The sequence below is a fragment of the Oryctolagus cuniculus genome, chromosome X (genome assembly GCF_964237555.1).
Source record: "Oryctolagus cuniculus chromosome X, mOryCun1.1, whole genome shotgun sequence".
NCBI classification, from domain to species: domain Eukaryota; kingdom Metazoa; phylum Chordata; class Mammalia; order Lagomorpha; family Leporidae; genus Oryctolagus; species Oryctolagus cuniculus.
The window spans coordinates 46,038,251-46,060,082 of NC_091453.1; the positions used below are offsets into that span (position 1 = coordinate 46,038,251).

The 21,832-nt window shown below is 37.0% G+C and overlaps 1 pseudogene; it reads right to left on the reverse strand.

The window, feature by feature from the left end:
• Positions 1-413: 413 nt before the first annotated feature.
• Positions 414-8,430, reverse strand: LOC100339023 (serine/Arginine-related protein 53 pseudogene; annotated as a pseudogene).
• Between the last annotated feature and the right edge of the window lie 13,402 nt (positions 8,431-21,832).

The following is a 21,832-nucleotide window of genomic DNA, read 5'->3' on the forward strand; positions in this document are numbered from 1 at the left end:
CGCTGCAGGCGAAGGATTAACCAAGTGGGCCCCTTCATACAATTTCAAACCCTGACTGTTCACATGTAGAAAAGCCATGCGTTGTTACAATAGAACCACTCTTCCAGGAAATGTTAACATAATAAAAAATCTGAGTATATCCTAGGTGGTGACAGGTAAGTCTCTTCTCAGCATCACTTTCGAAAGCTTTTCATTTTAGCTCTACTGCTTCTCTGGCTACTTGTTAGTCTTAGAAGTGGAAAAAACAGTGGGTTAGGGATTGAGGCAGGCACAAAATGATTTTCTCAAAGATATTCATGTCCTAATCCCTGGAACATGTGAATATGTTACATTCTATGACGAAATTGCATTAAGACCTCCCTCATGGTATTAAGGTTGTAAATCAGCTGACCTTAAAATAGGGAGACTTGTCAACAAATAAATTTGGGTGGGCCAGAGAATTGTCATCTTGTTACTTGATTGCAGTAGGGATGCTGGTAGTGTCTATTTCTTTTTCAGTACTGGGTGGATCAGCAAGTACTGATGCTGGTCCTGATGTTGAAGTCGCATGTTTCACTTCAGTAGGTTCCACTGACTTTTTGACTTCTTTACTTGACCTGAATGTCTGCTGAATAAAAGAATCACTTTCAATAGCTTCAATTTCTTTTACTCTTTTCACTTGTTCTACCAGGTGGCTTGGTCTTCCTCCTTTCTTCTCTTTGCTTCTTCCTCATTTCTTTCTTTGGCTTTCAATGCTTCATCAGCTTTTGCAGCAGCTTCAAGAACCAGTTGTAGTCTGGCTTTGGCCTGCTCAGCTGGTGGCAGATGTTCTAATCCAGCTTTGATGTTTGCAGATTCCCCACATTTGATGTGTAATTCCTTGTCCTTGCCTTTATCCTTCTCCTTTTCTCTTTTCTCTTTATCTCTGCCTTTACGTTGTTCTCTATCCCAAGGCCGACTACGGGTTCTTCTATGGCTGGACCTTTCACTGCTTCGACTATGAGAACGTGGACAAGCTCTTGACCTGGACCTTCTTGTTCTGCTTTTTGACCTAGACCTCTGAACTCTATAGGATTTTCCACGACCCCTTGAATGACTTCGACTTTGTTTTCTTCTAGAGCCGTAAGAAGAGCTACTACTTGAGCGATGCCTGCATCTTCTAATGGGCAATCCAGTGGCTTAAGTAAATACACATGTTGTTGAATTGACAGTATCATTGAAAAGTCAGGTTTTTTAAATCCCAATATTAACTTTTTACTCTTAGAAACAATTTAGCAGATGTAATCTCATTTCATTCTTCTCTCTTATAGGCTCAAATATTTGTTGATTTGATTTAAATAAAACATTGCATATAATTAATGTAAAATGTAAGAAGCATGAAAATGTAATGGTATTAATAAAGTCAAAAAATTTCAACATTAAAAAAAATAGGGAGGCCGGCACCGTGGCTCTCTAGGCTAATCCTCTGCCTTGCGGCGCTGGCACACCGGATTCTAGTCCCGGTCGGGGGGCCGGATTCTGTCCCGGTTGCCCCTCTTCCAGGCCAGCTCTCTGCTGTGGCCAGGGAGTGCAGTGGAGGATGGCCCAAGTACTTGGGCCCTGCACCCCATGGGAGACCAGGATAAGTACCTGGCTCCTGCCATCGGATCAGCGCGGCGCACCGGCCGCGGCGGCCATTGGAGGGTGAACCGACGGCAAAGGAAGACCTTTCTCTCTGTCTCTCTCTCTCACTGTCCACTCTGCCTGTCAAAAAAAAAATAGGGAGACTTGGTACCAGTGCTGTGGTGCAGCAAGTTAAGCTGGCGTTTGTGGTACCAGCATCTCATATGGGCACCGGTTTAAGCCCCATACGTACCACTTCCAATCCAGCTCCCTGCTAATGAGCCTGGGAAAGCAACATAAGATGGCCCAAATCCTTGGGCCTCTGCCACTCACAGGGAGACCAGAAGAAGCTCTTGGCTTTTTGCTTCAGCCTGACCCAGTCCTGATCATTATGGCCATTTGGAGAGTGAAACTGCAGATGCAAGATCTCTCTCTGTCTCACTCTTTCTCTAACTCTGCCTTTCAAAAAATAAAATAAATATTAAAAAAAATAAAATAGGGAGAATATCCTGGATTTTCCAGATTATCTGAGTGGGCCCAATGTCATCACAAGCATCCTTTAAAGGGGAAGAAGGAGGGGAAACATTTTGCACAATGGGTAAGACACCACTAAGGATGACAGCATCCCATATTGGAGTGTCTGGGTTCGAGCCATGGCACTGCTTCTGATTCCAGCATATTCTTAGTAAGCAGCCTGAGAAGCAGCAAGTAATGACTCAAGTACTTGGGTCCATTGGGACACACTTGTATTGAGTTTTCAGCCCCTAGCTTTGTCCTGTCCTACCCCTAGTTGTTGGAGCCCTCTGGGGAGTTAACCATGGATGGGAGATTTCTCTTTCTCCCCCTCACTTTCCCTCTGTCGCAAATGAATAAACAAAATAAACAAACAAATAAATATTTTAACTCTAAGAAGGAGGCAGGAGAGAAGGTCAGAGTGATGAAGTGTGAGAATGACTGTTGGTGACTTTGAAGATGGAGGAAGAGGGACATGAGCCAGGAAACTTAGGTATGTAGAACCTGAAAAAGACAGTATTTCTGAGAGCATCTAGAATGAATGCAGCCCAGCTGGCACCTTGATTTTTATCCCAGTGAGACTCAATTTAAGCTTCCAAATCTATGAAAATTATAATACAATAAATATATGTTGTTTCAAACAATCAAATTTTTGCTAGTTTATTGTAGCAGCAATGAAAATCCAATAAAGGGGTTAACAGATCTGTCTTGCTAGTCACATACAAGCTGAGTGATATTCAATAGTTTTCTTTTTTTAAAACTTATTTATTTATTTGAAAGGCAGAGTGGAGAGAGAGAGAGAGAGAGAGAGAGAGAGAGAGAGAATCTTCTGTTCGCTGACTCAGTCCTCAAATGGCCATAACAGCAGGGTCTGGGCCAGGCCGAAGCCAGGAACTTGGAATTCTACCTGTGTATCCCACGTGGTTGCAGGGGCCCAAGTACTTGGGCCATCTTTGCTGCTTCCCCAAGCACATTAGCAGGGAGCAGGATTGGAAGTGGAGCAGAAGTGCTCATGTCAGATGCCAGTGTCACAGGCGACAGCTTAACGTGCTTCACCATAATGTCAACCTCTTGAATAGTTTTCTTTGTCTCTTGAAGATTTAGCATTCTCATATGTAAATAAGGCTAAAACTACCCTGCTGGCTAACATCACTAAATATAACACATAAAAGAAGATGGACTAATTTGGAATAATAAAGAAAGGTGGAAAGAAGATGAATACACTAGCAAAATATATACCAAATATATAAGAAACAAGTGTATGAAAAAGAATCCAATGCTAACTAGTCAAAGGTTAAGATTAAGAAAAGAAAACCCAAAGGGACAATAAAACACATGGAAAGAGCGCAGACTCATTAGTAATCTGATAAATGCAAATTGCGAGTCAAAGTAATGAAAGATGTCATTTTATACCAACCAACTACACTGCCTACTATTTTAAAAACATTTTACAGAAGTGTGTGAAAATGTGTGAGAAATGAAGCCCTTTCATAATCTAATGAAGACTGTAAGGACAAATTGGCAAAATTATGAGGCAGCCTCAAAAAGTTTGTGGAACAATGAAATTGGGAAAAAGAAGTTTAACAGAACCCAGGATCTTACTCTTCTCCAGCTATAACTTAATACCCATTTATCGACCTTTTTCCCATCTGTCCCTCTCCATTTTTCTCCTCTCAGCTTCTGGTAATCACTATTAAATTTTTGACTTCTATGAGATCACCTATTTTTAGACTCCACACAAATGAGATCTTGCGAGCTTTGCCTTTCTGTGCTTGACTTCTTTCACTTAATTTTCACTTGACATGGTTATCCCAGTTCCATCCATGTTGTTGCAAATGATGAAATTTCATTCCTTTTAATGGTTAAATAGCATTTCCCATGGGATCTGTATTTTTTTTAATTTTATTTAAGTTATAGAAATTTCCTGTATTTCATATGTACAGATTTAGAAATTGTGGTGACACTTCCCCCCAACCCTCCTTCCCACCCACACACCAACCCTTCCTCCTCCTCTCTCTCACATTCCCACTTTTAATTTTTACAAAGATTTATTTTCAGCTTACTTACTGATGTAGAGTTAACCCTACACTAAATAAAAACATTTAACAAATAGTATGAAGGAAAAAAAAATATTCCTCACCAGAAGAGACAAGGGCTGTAAACAATCACTGAATCTCAAAATGTCTATTTCTCTCCAATACAATACATTTCAGGTACTCTGTCAGTTACCTTGGGTCAGGGAAAATATCTGTCTTTTGGGGACTGGCTTATTTCACTGAGTATAATGGTTTCCGGTTGTGTCCATCTTACTGCAAAAGACAGGATTTCATGGTGGTTTTTTTTTTTTTTGTTTTTGTTTTTGTTTTTTTTTTACAGCTGAGTTCACTCCATAGTGTATATATACACCATAATTTCTTTATCAACTCAACAGTTGATGGACATCTGGGCTTATTCCATACCTTAGCTATTGTGGATTGTGCTGCAGTGAACATGGGGGTACAGATAACTCTTCAAGATGCAGATTTCTTTTGGTTTGGGTAAATTCCCAGGAATGGGATGGCTGGATCATACGATAGGTCTATATTCAGATTTCTGCAGTATTTTCATACTGTCTTCCATAATTGCTGCACCAGTTTACATTCCCACCAATAGTGGACCAGGGTACCTTTTTCCTCACATCCTCACTAGCATTTATTGTTTGTTGATTTCTGTATGAAAGCCATTCTAACTAGAGCAAGGTGAAACTTTGTCCTGGTTTTGATTTTCATTTCTCTGATGGCTATTGATCCTGAGCATTTTCTCAAGTGTCCGCTGACCATTTGAATTTCCTCTCTTGAAAAATGTTTGTTCAAGTACTTCGCTCATTTCTTAACTGGGTTGTTGGTTTTGTTGTTGAATTTTGTGAACTACTTATAGATTCTAGATACTAACCCTTTATCAGTTGTGTAATTTGCAAATATTTTCTGCCACTCTTCAGTTGCCGCTTCACTTTGATGAGTGTGTCTTTTGCAGTGCAAAAGCTTCTCAGCTTGATGTAATCCTATTTATCAATTTTGACTTTGATTGCCTGTGCTTCTGTGGTCTTTTCTAAGAAATCTTTGCCAATGCCAATGTTGTGCAGAGTTGATGGTATTGGCTCACATATTTAGGTCTTTGATCCATTTTGAATGGATTTTTATTTAAGGTATAAAATAGGGGTCTTGCTTCATACTTCTGCACCTGGAGATTTTCCCCTGCACCATTTGTTAAAGAAACTATCCTTTCTACAGGGATTGATGTTAGCTCCTTTGTCAGAGATAAGTTGTTTATAGATACATGGGTTGATTTCTGGAGTTTCTATTCTATTCTGTTGGTCTATCCATCTGTTTTTGTGCCAGTACTAGGCTCTTTTGATTATAATTGCCCTGTAATATTTTTTGTAATCGGGTATTGTGATGCCTCTGGCTTTGCTTTTGTTGTGTAAGATTGCTTTAGCTATTCAGGGTCTCTTGTGTTTCCATATGAATTTTAGCATCATTTATTCTAGGTCTGTTAACAATGTTCTTGGTATTTTGATTGGGATCACATTGAATCTATAAATTGCTTTGGGTAGTACGGATATTTTGTTGATGCTGATTCTTTCAATCCATGAACGTGGAAGATTTTTCCATTTTTATTATCTTTTTCCATTTCTGCCTTCAATGTTTTGTAATTCTCATCTTAGAGATCTTTGACATCCCTGGTTATACTTTTTCCAAGATATTTAATTTTTTTGGAGCTACTGTGAATGGGACTGATCTTAAAAGTACGTTCTCAGCTTTGACATTGTCTGTGTTTACAATGGCCATTGATTTTTCTGTGTTGATTTTTTATCCCACCAGTTTACCAAACTCTTTTATGAGTTACAATAGCCACTAAGTGGAGTCTTTTGGATCCCCTCTAAATAGAATCATGCCATCTGCAAATAGGTATAGTTTTATTTCCTCCTTTCCAATTTGTATCCCTTTGATTTCTTTTTCTTGCTTAATGGCTCTGACTAAAACTTCCAGGACTATATTGAATAGCAATGGTGAGAATGGCATCCTTGTCTGGTTCCAGATCTCAGTGGGAATGCTTCCAACTTTCCCCCATTCAATAGGATCCTGGCTGTGAGTTTGTCATAAATTGCCTTGATTGTGTTGAGGAATGTTCTTTTTATACCCAATTGACTTAATGTTTTCATCATAAGCATGTTGTATTTTATCAAATGCTTTCTCTGCAATAAATTTTCTCTGTTGTCATGACTCAATTTTGGTAGGTTTTATGTGTCTAGGAATCTATCCATTTCTTCTAGGTTTCCCAATTTGTTGTCATACAGGTCTTTGTAGTAATTCCTGATAATTCTTTTTGTTCCTGTGGTATCTGTTGCTACATTTCCTTTTTCATCTCTGAATTTATTGATTTGGGTCTTCTCCCTCTTTTTTTGGTTAGTTGGGCGAGTGGTGTATCAATTTTGTTCATTTTTTCAAAAATAAGCTCTTCATTTCACTGATCTTTTGTATTTTTGGGGGGGTTTCAATAGGTGCAGTATTTTCTTTACTCACTCACCATCTCTTAGTTTCTTTCAGTAGTGCTGTAGTAAACACAGGAGTCTCATTACCAGACTGATTTTATTTCCCCTGAATATATACCTGATAATGGGATTGATTGCTGAATCACTTGACAGTTTTATTTTTAGTTTTTGAGGAATGTCCATTCTGTTTTCTTCAATGACTCTATGAATTTATATTCTCACCAACAGTGTACAAGTATTCCCTTTTTTCCATATCCTTGTCAATACTTGCTATCTTTTGTTCTTTAAAAATTACACATTTGGATTGATAACAGATAATGTTAATGTATTGTACACTCATATTTTAAAAAAAGATTATTTATTTGAAAGGCAGAGTTACAGAGAGGTAGAAGCAGAGAGAAAGAAAAAATGTTCCTACATCCATTGGTTCACTACCCAAATGGCTGCAACAGCAGGAGCTGGGCTGATCTGAAGCCAGGAGCCAGGAGCTTCTTCTAGGTCTTCCAAGTGGGTCTAGAGACCTAAGGACTTGGGACATCTCTACTGCTTTTCCAGACCTTGGCAGAGAGCTGCATTGGAAGTGGAGCAACTAGGATTTGAACCAGCACCCATATGGGATGCTGGTGCTGCAGGCATCTTCTTGGTGTGCTACAACACCAGCTCCTGTACATTCATCTTTGAAAAAACCTAAAAGATAGGACTTTGGATTAAATTTTTGAGGAGACAGACATACTTTTCTTGATTTGACATTGCACAATATATACATGTATTTAAACATCACATAATGCCCCATATATATGTATAATTTTTATGTCTTAATTTTTTTAAAAGTTTTTAAAAGATAAGTTTATTTTGGTGTAAAAATTTTGAAATCTGCACATAGACTTTTTCATAATATGTATTTCCATGAACTTTTTTTTAAACTTTTATTTAATGAATATAAATTTCCAAAGTACAGCTAATGGATTACAATGGCTTCCCCCCAATACCGTCCCTCCCACCCGCAACCCTCCCCTTTCCCACTCCCTCTCCCCTTCCATTCACATCAAGATTCATTTTCATTTCTCTTTATATACAGAAGATCAGTCTAGCATACATTAAGTAAATATTTCAACAGTTTGCTCCCACACAGAAACATAAAGTGAAAAATACTGCTTGAGTACTAGTTATAGCATTAAATCTCAATGTACAGCACACTAAGGACAAAGATCCTACATGAAGAGTAAGTGCACAGTGACTCCTGTTGTTGACTTAACAAATTGACACTCTTGTTTATGGCATCAGTAATCAAATGAACTTTTTTGAAAATTACTCCATTCTGTGGAGTGTAATTTGTTAATGTCTACTAAAATTTAAAATGTGTATACTGTGTATAACACAAAAAGTACTGTTCCTAAATACTTAACAAAATGGGCTCATTTGGACAAAAACACTCATTGCAGCATTGTATGTCATTGCATAGCCTTGGACAAATAAACTGCATTTTTATAATACTATGAAATATTAAGTAATAGTTTTAAATAGCGCAAAAATTAAAATGTGTTTATGGAAGGCTAGAGAAATTCACTAATAGATGTGATGGAGCAAGCACAGCAAATTGTTAATGGTAGAATCTAGGCTCTGATTTAGTAGTTCAGTGTCAGAGCGTCATTTTTGTTTTGTTTGTTTGTTTTTGTTTGTTTGTAAGGGTGATCTAGCTGGAATATCTATCACCTCCCTAATCACTGAAAATGAGCCACATAACTCACACACCAGGTTACCTTACCATCTTTGCTAATTCTGGTGATGGAAAGAATAGTGACCATTGTAGATATGCAGAGGTCTCAGTTTTAAGTCCTATGTGAATGAAAATATATGGGTCTTGTCAATCAGCAGATTTATTGGGTTTATTACTAAGATCTTCTGGAGCCTGCCATAATGTTCTATAGATAATAAATATCTGAGAGATGGATACATCAAGGAATAGTAATGCTGGCGTGCAGTACAGAAAGTATAGGGTGGCTACACTAATATCTAATGGTCTAATTAGTTTAAAATGGCTTCTTGGCAAAATACATGCTTTCAGAGAAAGCAGAGGCTTTGTTTCAGGTTTTTGAAAGTTTTTACTAGTTAAATTCTGGTCAAGAGAGAAAAATTTTTGGTCATTAGAATAACATTTCTGGAAGTAAGCCAGAATCTTTGTTGTGTGATAGTTTTGACCAACAGAGGAAACTGTACAAAGTGTACGACACAGATTCTGAGTTCCCATTGTGCACAGAAATGAGTTAGAATTAAACAAAACACTTCATTCCACTAAGAGACTAGAGAGAAAAACAGTGATGTAATGTTTAAGTATATATAACTATGACTTGTGCTTTTATATTAGTTTTCTGACAAGCCCCAGTAAATTTACTTTTTCTTTCAGGGCTCTGAGCTAGGGAAAGAATAAAGGAAAAAGGTTATAGACTCTGGACTCTCTAAGACTCTCTAAGTAAGTTATTTCTATGAGGTAATGGGCTTGAGAGGCTTTGTAAATTTATGACCACAATTTAGTGCCTGGTTACACAGCACTATGTTCAAAATGTAATAAAAAATAAAAATTAAAAGCACCGAGATGACCTCTTTTTAAATGTCTCATAGCTATTTTACTTTAACAAGTTATTTTTCTCCTTCTCCATCTGTCTTCTCTCCCTTTTCTCACTCCTCTCTCTCACTAATTCCATTTTCTTGTATCACTATCAATCCACTTTTTAATTTTCTTTACACCTTTCCCTTCTTCTCCCTTGCCTGTTTTTCCTATTTCTCTATTTTCTTCAAATTTATTTGTCATGTCACTTGCCCCCTTCCCTGTCATTTCATAGCTCTCTTCTTTTTCAATCAGTAGCCTCTATCATGTTTCTTTGTTTCTATTTGTCTATATCTCTGTTGACCTGTCTGCCTTTTACTCTCCTTATCTGCCACTGAGTTTTCTCTTTAACACAACCCAGCTGAGCTCAAATGTTACAATATTAGATTACTTTACTATAAAGTATAATCTCTCAAAATTTTGTAACTGCAACTTTTCACCAGATGGTAGTATTCTATGGCAATCTCCACTCCTCATAGAGTTACAGCTCTTGTTTATGTTGATTTGAAAATTATTTCTTTCAAAAATTAACTTTATACTTTTCCAAACTTTGTGACACTGAATGTTGTTAGTGTCACAATGTCACAGCAGGACATTTTCAAGCCTGAATTCACACCCAAGTGTGGAATGCTAAAATTCTTTTTGATGACTTTGAATTTGATGAATTGGCTGATGGTTATCAACTGGCTCCTTGGAAGCAATATTGCAAATGAAGTAAGCCTTTTCCCTGAATGTGTGTCACAGTCATCATCATTAAAAAGCAACAAATGTGCACATTGTTCTTCCTGGCTCTCTGTCAAGCCTGGTACAAATATTAGTGCCCTCTGATCACTTACAAAGACAAACAACACAAGTGAGATTTTGAAAAGTAATATGTTTGCATTTGAACATTATAAGGAATGTAGATGAGAGAGGGAGAAGGAGTGTGTGGGGGGGGGAGAGAGAGAGAGAGGGAGAGAGAGAGAGAGAGGGAGGGAGAGAGAATGGCTTTAGCCAAAAAGGCTAAGAGTTCACATGTCTAGTTTCTCGTCCTGGTACCATTTCTGATTTTCTGTGTGATTTAGAGCAAATCCTATTATCTTCTATTTACATTTTTTAGTATGTAATAATTATACCTATTTATGGGGTATGGTGTGCTATTTGAACACATGTATAAAGCATGTGGTAATCAAATAAGACTACTTAGCATTTCTATCTTCTTATCTTTCCTTTATATATGGTGGCTTCTTCTAGTTCTTCATAAAATATATAATTGGTTATTTTTTTTTAGTCACAATGAATTTAGTCCTCTGACAGAAATCTCCTGAGAATTTCGTGCAATTTTTTTCAAATCAGCTCATGCTTTCCTGGCTTGATAATAATTAATGAGGTTGGATTAGGGGAAAATGTGAAGATGGAAATTGTCTTTCTTCTTGGGGAACTCCAGTTTTATCTTGGACCATCCCTAGAGTTCTAGTTCATGGTAAAGAGAACTTTATACATACAATCAATATAAATCTAGAATAGTGATTACTAGCATCTGGGAAGTGTGGGGAGATGGGAAGAGATCTGATAATGAGTACCAAAATGCAGTGATTTGAAGACAATGGGTTTGAGTGTACCACAGAACAGAAAGTAACTAGTCTAACATAAAGGAAATGGAAGGATTAACTAACTGCCTGGTATGATCAGTTTATACTGTGTTTATTATCTGCTGAAATATTTGTACTATGCCTCGTAAAATTTGTAGACATTTCATGTTAATCCAAAATTTAAAAAAAAATTTAAACAAGAGAGAAGTTTATTTTTTGGATTAAGAGGTCAGGCTCTGAAGTTAGAAGGATCAAGAGGGGTGGGCATTTGGCATAGCAGTTAAGATGCCTCTTGGGATACCCACGTCTCATATTGGAGTGTCTGGGTTCAAGTTCCTGTTTTGCTTCTTCTTTTTTTTTATAATTTTATTTTACTTATTTGAAAGAGTTACAGAGGAAGGCAGAGACAGAGAAAGAGGTCTTCCATTCATTCCCCAAATGGCCTCATTGGCTGGAGTTCAGTGGATTTGAAGCCAGGAGCCAGGAGCTTCTTCTGGGTTTTCCATGTAGGTGCAGGGATCCAAGCACTTGGATCATCCTCTGCTGCTTTCTCAGGAGCATAACAGAGAGCTGGATTGGAAGTGGAGCATCTGGACTAGAACCATCACCCATATGGGATGCTGGCACTGCAGGCCAAGGCCTTAACCCTCTGAGCTACAGCGCCCAGCCCCTAATCCAGGCACAGACTAATATGCAGGAAGGACTTGGGTCCATGTCACCCATGTGAGACATCTGGGTGGTATTCCTGTGTCCTAGCTTTGACTTCACCTAGCCCCAGCTCTTGCAGGCATTTGAGGAGTGTACCATGAACCAGCTAATAGGAGTATGTTCTCTCTCTCTCTCTCTCTCTCTCTCTCTCTCTCTCTCTCTCTCTCTCCATTTCAGATACATAAGTAGAAAGTGAAAAAAGGAGAGGGAAGTCAACAAGATGTCAACGCTCATCTCTTCAAAAGAATATCAATCCATACAACTATCCATGCACAAAAATACCTTCACAAGAGCTAAGAAATCCAAATGAGAGATTATAAGCACCAGGTTGTAGCACAGAAATAAGGAGACTTTAATATTCCATTTTCAACAATGGATAGATCATCCAGACAGAAAATTAATAAAGAAGCTGTAAACATGAGAAGCACTATGGGCCAAAAGAATTCGACAGATCTATACAGAATATTACATCCAACAGCAGCTGACTGCATATTCTTTTAGGTGCACACATAACATTGTCCCAGATAGATCATATTAAATACAACAAAACAAGTGTCTTCTCTGGTCACAAAAATATGAACATAGCTAGAAATCAATAAAAGGAAGAAAACTATAAATTCACAATCATATGGAAATTAAACAAAACATTCCTAAATGACCAATAGGTAAATAAAGACATAAAAAGGGAAATCAAAATGATCTTCTGACAAACAAAAATTGAAAGACAAAATATTTAAATGTGTGTAATACAGCTAAAACAGCAATAAACAATTACATTAGGAAAAAAGAAATATCTCAAATAAACAATTTAACTTTATAATTCAGGGAGCACAAAAGAAGTTAATCCCACATTAAAAGGAAGGAAATAATAAAGATCCAAGTATAAACAAATGAAGTAAAGATTACAAAAGCAATAGAAAAAACTAATTAGACTGAGTAGTTTCTTGAATAGATAAGTGAAATTGAAGTTTTTAACTAGACTAAGAAAAATTTGAATATGTAAATGAAATTTTAAATATAAGAAAAAAATTATGATTGATATAATGGAAGCACAAGGAATCATAAAAGAGTACAATGAATGATTGTATAGCCTAGGAATAATGTATACCTTAGGGAAAATGGATAAATTCTTAGAAAATGCAACCTACCAACACTAAATTCTAAAGAAATAGAAAATATAAAGAAACAAGTGATGAATGAAGACATGGAATCTAATCAAAAAACTATCATCAGGGGCTGGTGCTGTGATGTAGCACGTGAGGCCACCACCTACAGTGCCGGCATCCCATTTGGGGAGTGAACCAGTGTGTGAAAGACCTCTCTTTCTATGCCTCTGCTTCTAACTGTAACTCTGCTTTTCAAATAAATAAACAAATATTTTTAAAAAGATGCATAAAAAGCAGTTGACAAAATTCAACATCCCTTAAAGATAAAAGCTTTCAAAAATTTGGTATAAAAACAAAGCACCTCAACATAAGTAGAGCCATGTTTGAGAAGACCACAATTAACATCCTAGTCAATGGTGAAAAACTAGTTTTCCTCCAACATTAGGCTGTTCACTGTCACTACTTCTAATCAATGTAGTATTGGAAGCCCTAGTACAAAGCAACTAGGGAAAAGAAATAAATAAAAAAAATCCAAATCAGAAATGAAGAAATGAAATTGCCTCTGTTTATAGAGGACATGGTTTTATATATAGAAAACCCAAATACTTCACTAAAAACCTGTTAGAAAGGCCGGCGCTGTGGCGTAGTGGGTTAAAGCCCAGTCTGCAGTGCTGACATCTCATATGGACGCCGGTTCGAGTCCTGGCTGCTCCACTTCAGATCGAGCTCTCTGCTATGGCCTGGGAAAGCATTAGAAGATGGCCCAGGTCCTTGGGCCCCTACACCCGCGTGGGAGACCGGGAGGAAGAAGAAATTAGAAAACTATAAAACAGTGTTGGAGATTTATGGGATCCTATCAGATGACTCAAAATACAGGTCCTAGGAGTTCCTGAAGGCATTGAAAGAGAGAATGGTTTAGAAGGCATTTCTAGTAAAATAATTACAGAAAACTTCCCTAATTTAGAGAAAAGGACTTCCAAGTACAGGAAGCACATAGAACTCCTAATAGACATTACCAGAAAAAGATCCTCACCACAAAACATTGTAGTAAAACTCTGCACAGTAAAACATAAAGAAAAGATTCTAAAATGTTCAGGAGAGAAATGCCAAATTACTTTCAGAGGATTTCCAGTTAGCCTCACAGCTGACTTCTCATCAGAAACCTTACAGGCTAGGAGAGAATAGTGACATATATTCCATGTCTTAACAGAGAAAAAAACTTTCAACCCAGAATACTGTGCCCTGCAAAGATCTCATTTATGAATGAAGGTGAAATAAAGACCTTCCATAACAAACAGAAAATGAAAAAAAAATGTTGCAACTTGTCCAGCCTTACAAAAGATGCTTAAGGATGAGCTACACACAGAAACACAGAAACATGGTCACCACTACGAAAGAAGGTGAAAGCAGAAAAACTCCCAGCAAAAGTACAAAGGAAATCCAAGGTAAATAATAGGGATATTTATGGAAAAATAGAAGGGCAACTGAACGTACTCTGGTATTTCTTCTGTAGTTTCTTAGATATCAGAATATCCTATTACTGGGAATCTAGCCACACATTAAAGCAATCTGTTTTTGAATCTTTTTAAAAAGAAGACATTGATTATATTGAATCATCTTTTTGTTTTCTCTTTCTATTGTTACATACCATTGGTATGATTATGCTGTTAGTTTTAGTTCTTATGTCTTTGGACAGAAGAGTGTATGAGTTATTTTAAATGAAATTTTCCCTGTGTTTGAAGCTCAGTCCATATAAGTGTGTTGTTGCCACACAGAAAACACTTGGGTTCTCAATACTTGAATACTTGAAAACTGAAACTGATAAGATATATTATGTAAGGAATTAGGTTTTTATTTTGGATAAAATCAGAAATGAAATAAAAATTTGTACTACTTAAAGAATGAAATCAATGATAGTGCTTATTTTTTTTTTTGACAGGCAGAGTGGACAGTGAGAGAGAGAGAGACAGAGAGAAAGGTCTTCCTTTGCCGTTGGTTCACCCTCCAATGGCCACCGCAGCTGGCGTGCCGCGCTGATCCGAAGGCAGGAGCCAGGTGCTTCCTGGTCTCCCATGCGGGTGCAGGGCCCAACCACTTGGGACATCCTCCACTGTACTCCCTGGCCGCAGCAGAGAGCTGGCCTGGAAGAGGGGCAACCGGGACAGAATCCGGCGCCCTGACCGGGACTAGAAACCGGTGTGCTGGCGACGCAAGGCGGAGGATTAGCCTAGAGAGCTGCGGCGCCGGCCAATGAGAATGCTTATAATCAGTGTGAAAACTTTTGTGCTTGAAGCATCCAAAATTTAAGTGTTTCCTAGATCTTTCTCCTGAAATCCTGCTCTTCTTTTCTGTGCTTCATGCATTTACTCTTATTATTGATGTTGTGGAACAGCAGGGTGAACGTGTCATCATATCTTGGTTCATTATGAATCCCATCGTTTTTCTAGATAGGAAAAAATAGTCTCAAAAATACTCTTAGTGTCATTTTTTTGTTTAATATTTTACCCACTAATGGTATTTTAGAGACCTTTAATCATTTTAATAAGTTATCTATAAAATTTACAACATTACACACTGTATTTGAACTAGTTAGTGAATAGTAGATGTTCCATTAGTAAAATTTCAAAATTAGTAATAAAGGAATTTTCAGAGATAGGATGAGACCCAATAGTATCCATTAAACCAGCTCCTGTGATGTGGAAAAGAACTCCTGAAGCAGTGGAGGACATGTGAGGGTATTTGCTTGCCATGGGTGCAGTTGTGGTATGCTCGTAATTAAAATACTGGTAGTGACATTTTTGTTGCCCAATAATCTGGAGTAGTGTCCTGCATTTATCTTTACTAAAATAGCTATAAATTAATGGAATCTACAAAGAAGAAACAAACTTTATGACTATACTGTATTTGGGAGCCTTTACACAGCTAGGTAAAGTTTCCATGATACAAAGTATTTGGATTTTAAAATTTACCATTATAAGGAAGAAGACATGGCAGTATTCCATGTGCTTAAATGATAACTTGCTTATTGAGTTTCAGAAGAATAAAGAAAAAATATGAAATGAGTAATTGTCACTGAGTCACCTGTAATGCTAATTTGGCAAGTTGTAGCATAAAGCTTTAATCTGTTTCCCAAATGTGAACCATAGTAGTCTACTGCTGCTTTGTATATACTGTAAGTGCTAAAAGTGGTCTCAGCACTGAATGTGTATTGATAACTCCCAAATGAATGCAACCTTTTAAGTAGGTGCTATGATATGCCTCAGAAAGTATCTGAGGATCTGCAAACTTGTTAATCTGTTTGGTAATGAAGATACTTCGTGTTTTTTATTGTTGTTGTTGTTCCATACGCTCATGCTTAAATTTGAATTTTTTACATTTTTACTGTTGTTAATTTAATTTCAAATTGCTCAATAGTTAAAATGTGGTGTCAGTGAAGAAACTTAGAAATAGCCACTTCATGTAACTGCTTAAGTAAAAGCTACATTTTGTGTTCTATGTTCATACACTTTTAATGATCTGTATTTCTGTTTAAATATAAGTGATGATGTTTAGACTTTGTTTCTGTTTAATAAGGCTCTTTGCCATTGATTAAAGGAAGGAATGTATCTTTTTGGAAAAAAGCATAAAACAAAAGAACCAATTATGTATTACATAAGCATATTAAGAAAAGCTCTTGAATGAAACATTAAACTAGAAATAAGGGAAGGCAGTCTGAGTTAGAGACTGTGGGTTTGTTGAGACAGCTAACTTCTGATGTATGTGTCATTAGAGTTTTTAAAAATAAAAATGTATTACTTGTTTTATTAGCAAATAAAAATTAAGCTCTTGGAAATAAAAAAAAAGCAAAATCAATTGCATTTCTATACACTAAAAGTAAGCTATCCAAGAAAAAGTAAGAAAACGATGCCATGGGCTGGCATTGTGGCACAAGGGTTTAAATTGTTCACTGTGAAGCCAGCATTTTGTATGAGTGTGGATTTGAGTCCCAGCTGCTCTACTTCCAATCCAGCTTCCCACTGAGACACCTGGGAAGGCACCACAGATGGCCCAAGTGCTTGACCTGTTGCCACCCAGGTGGGAGACCTGGATGGAATTCCAGGTTCCTTGGCTTCAGCTTGGCCCAGCTGTGGCTGTTGTGGCCATTTGGTGAAGTGAACTAACTAGCAGATGGAAGATTCTCTCTCTCTTTCTCTCTCTCCTCTCTGCAACTCTGACTTTCAAATAAATAAATATTTTTCTAAAAGGAAAGAATTCCATTTATAATAGCATCACAATCACTAATATATTTAGAAATAAATAACCAAGGAGGTTAAAGATCTGTACACTGAAAACTTTAAAATATTGGTGAAAATGTCAAAAAACATAATAAATAGAAAAGTATCTCTGTGTTCATTGATTGTAAGAGTTACCTTTGGCAATATGTCCATAGTATCCAAAGTGGTCTACAGAGTTTATTTAATTTCTACCAAAATTATAATGGCATTTTTCCAAGAAATAGAAAAAAATACTGAAATTCATATGGAACCACAAAAGATCTAGCATCACCAAAGCAACCTTGAGCAAGAAGAACAAAGCTAGAAAAATCACCTGATTGGAATTTTAAAAAAATGTAATACAAAGCCTTAGTAATACAAGTGTGTTATTGGCATAAAAACATATATAAATCAATGGAATGTAAAACATCCTAGAATTAATCCACATATTTATGGTCAGTTCATCTTTGACAAAGATTAATGGGGGAAAGGATAATTTATTCAATAACTGGTGTTGAGAAAACTGAATATCCACATGCAAAAGATTTAATCTGGACAATTTGGATCCCTATTTTATACCATTTGGAAAAATCAACTAAAAATAAAATTTAAACATAAGAGCAGGAACTGCAATACTACTAGAAGGAAATGGAAAAAAAATCTTGCCATTGTTCCAGTCAATGTTTGTTTTTTGTTTTTGGTTTTTGGTTTTTTTTTTTTTTTTTTTTTTTTTTTTTTTTTTTGTATATGAGCTCAAAAGCACAGGCAGTGAAAGCAAATATAGACAAATGAAATTGCACCAAAGTAGAAAGCTTACTGTTGAGATACAAAAATATGTTGAAATATGCTGAGAGTCTCTTTGATGTGGAAAAATCCTAAAGGGTTATTTTATTTCTTTTTTTATTTTAAAAATGTATATAAAGGAAACAAGTTTCATGTATTTCATATATATATTTTAAGAACATAACGCTATTTCCTTCATTCCCTCACTCTCATCCTCCCTATTTCTTCCTTTCTTATTTTTCTTTTACTGTTTGCAATGACATACTTTCAATTTACTTTATAATCACAAGCTTAATCCTCCACTAAATAAAGAATTCAGCAAGTAGTAAGCAAAAAACCCCACTGTTCCTCAGGAGTATAGACAAGGGCTATAAACAATAATCAAATTGCAAAAGTTTCTTTTTCTTGAGTATAGCTTTCTTTAGGCCACTTAAAAATTGACAAGTGTAATTAAAAATTGCTTCTCATATCTGTTAACCATAATATGAATGTGTTAAACACCCCCCCACACACACACAGAGAAGAAGAGTAAAATAATGATATTAGCACTTACCCCATAGGATTTTTGCAAGGATTAAATGAGTTATATGTGCATAGCATTTAGAGAATTGCCTGGCATATGCTGATGGTAATAGTTAATGTTGTTACTGTATTCTTAGCTTGTATTCTGTTGCTATAAAAGAGTACCTGAAACTAGGAAACGTATAAAAGAAAGAGGCTTCTGTTGGCTCATGGTTCTGGAGGATGAGAAGGTATCAACATTTGCTTGGCTTCTTATGAGGGCTTTGTAGAGCTTCAACTCATGAAAGAAAATAAGACAAGTAGGTCTCTTGCAGAAGAGAGAGAAGGGAGGGTGAACTCCTGTGATAGTTAACTCATTTCCCCAAGAAAAACATTAACCCCTTCATGAGGGCAGATCACTCATGATCTGAAATTCCCAAGAGGCCTTAAAAGAGCCTTAAAGTCCCCTTGGAGTATTTTAGTGGAAAGAAACCCATGTTCAAGCTACAACATGTGTACGTTACCACCTCCATCTCTGCCAGCACTACCAGTTCTTCTCTTCTATATCCTTTCCCTTCACCCTTGTTTTCCTTAAGAATTTTTAAACTCTCACCCCAATTTCTACTTTATATAAACTAATTTCCTACTACAAAGGCTCTGTTCTCATTCATTTAGAATACTGTATAGATGTTTCCTTTCCTGGGAATATTTTGTTTCTAGCAACAATCTCTTATTCTGAGACAAACATTTACATCTCTTGGTAAAGACATTTGAAGCATTAATATGAATGTGATGGTGGGAATATGAGGGTTTGGGCCTGTTATCAACTCAATACAGAAGGATGCATCCCTTTGTGATGCTACCATATAAAAATAGGTTAAAAGGATATACATTATCATATGCAAAACTTGGGAAAAGTCTATAAATCTTCTCCAAATATTTTTAAGGCAACAGATCACTCTGGGATTTTAACAAGTACCATTCCTTAAATCGGACTAAGTGACTCAATGAAGTCACTCAGCCAGATTTCCTAGTATCAAGAGATTTGCATCAGACTTCATTTGATTTACAGTTCTCTAGGCTTTTTATATTGGATTGAGTAGTGCTCCTCATAAATTCATATCTACCAGGACCTGTAAATGTAACTTTACTTGAGAATAGAACCTTCACAGATGCAATTAAATTGAGTTCATCCTGAACTGTAGTAGAACCTATCCCAATGACTGACGTCCTTATTTGGAGAGGAAAATTTGGACACAGAGATAACACACAGGGAAGGAAGCAATGTGAAGACACACAGAAATGGAATAATGATGCATCTACAGGCTAAGGTATATCAAAGGTTACCAAAATACCACTAGAAACCAGAGGATGTGAAGAAGGATGTTTCTCTGGATCCTTCACAATGTGCTTTGCTAACACTTTGATTTCAGACTTGAGAATTCAACTTCTTGCCCTGGAAAGTAAGGGTGTGTGATGAAGTGTGAGGGACTGCCCCCTCAATCATTGATATGGAGAAACATTTTCAAAGGCATGGTAATCAAGTCTTTGAGAAAAATTAAACTATTCTAAAAGTGATTCTTAGTCATTAGAAATAGTCAACCACACAAAAGGTTCTACAAGTATTTATGGCAAGAATTTTTATTGCTTGGGTATTGGTTGCTTTTGCAAATAAAAATCAGGGAAAGATGAGTATTATAGATGAATTCTGGGAATTTTCCAGTTCAACCTGAATGGAAGTTAGCTATTAGATCATATTGTTCCTACTTCTCCACATGCGTGTCCTGTCATAACTCAACTCAGAGATGAAGGAATAGACCTGCAGTGACCCGCAGCGGCTCTATAGTAGATCGCCTGATATAAGTAACCCCCAACTAAGGGACTCAGTGGTGACCAAGTCAATTAGGATATGGTTATTAACATTGTCTATCCTAAACAAATACAATTGGAGAATATTACAAGAGGGAAATCATCAGATGATGAAAACAGAGTGGAAAACTACCTGTAAGTAAAGCTAAAGGATGTGGCATTGATTGAATATGAGTACAATAGGGTAATTCCTCCACAAAGACCGAATTAAGGGGCAGTTGTTCTATCTAGAAAGCAAATTGTTTATTTAGACATCTAAAGGATCTCAAAAGAGAGCTACATACTGCCAAAACAACAAAAAAGATAAATATTTATTGAGCCCCTACTATGTACTGGTCACTGTGATGAGACTGAATGAAAAAAGCTCATCAAAGACTTTTATGAAGAGATGAGAATAACACAGTTCAAAAGAATTAAAGCTAACAAAAGCATAGAGGGAGGGGCCACCTTAATATAGAAGCTGTCTCTAGATTAGCTAACATAGTGCTCGTGTTGTAGTCCAGTGGATTAAACCACTGCCTGTGATCCTGGCATCTCATATAAGTGCCGGTTCAAGTTCCAGCTGCTCCACTTCCAATACAGCTCCCATCTAATATGCCTGGGAAAGCAGCAGAAGATGGCCCAAGTGTTTGGGCCCCTGCCACCCACATGGGAGACCTGGAAGACGCTCCTGGCTCCTGGCTTTGATCTTGCCCAGCCCTGGCCATTGCAGAGATTTGGGAAGTGAACCAGTGGATGGAAGATATTTTCTCTCTCTCTCTCTCTCTTTCTCTCTCTGGCCATTGCAGATATTTGGAAAGTGAACCAGTGGATGGAAGATATTCTCTCTCTCTCTCTCTCTCTCTCTCTCTCTCTCTCCTTCTCCCTCTCCTTCTCTCTCTGTAACTCTGACTTTCAAATAAAAAATAAAAAATAAAAAATAAAAAATTACTTAATGACATGAACCATTTGTGGCTGGAAGGAAACTGAGCCACCAGAAAGGGAAAAGACTTGCTATAAAGTGAGGAGAAACCATGGTCTCCTGGTTGCCAAGTCATGCTTTTATCCCATTCTGTATTCTCCCTTTTACTGTAGTAAATGTTACCTAAGCAAATTGTCCACATAACATCCCAGTCTTCTAACTTCTCATCTGTATAAAAGCATTCATTAAATGTCAAGAACACCTTTTCACCATTTAATTGCCTATAAAACAGATAGGTGTTCTGGCAACATTTTTTTTTTTTTAGTTCCACATTACATGTGTAACCAGAAAGTACTTTTATTGGAAGAAATAAGGGAGTTGTAAATTGGGCCATAACAATGGTAATTCTTGAACAGAAAAAATGGGGACTAAAAACATGCAACTTACTTAATGACCTTCCTGTTGTCCTTGGGAACTAGGAATCTGGAGTACAAACAGAGGAAATACTTATATAAAGAGGAAGAAAGGACTAACATTTACTGATTGTTTACTACGTGACAAGTGCTGTGCTAGGCCCCTTTGCAGACATTCTTCCATTTTGTTTTCACAGACTGATTGTAAAGATGACAAAACTGGGATTCCAAGAACTCAGTGAATTCCCAAGGATCGCAAGTCTTAGGGAGAGTCAGAGACAAGATTCCAGTCAGGCTTGTCTGTGCCCAGAGCTAACCATTAGGAAGCCAAATGAGAAAGTAGAAGAGACTTGGAAGGAGGAGCTGACACTGTCTATAGAGCAGCTCGAAGCAGGCAACTGGAAAGGAATGCAAGTTAACTGAAATAGGAGGTGAAAGGTAGATTCAACAAGGCAGGCAAGAAGGATCTGGCGCAAAGGGAGTGGGCAGATAGGTTC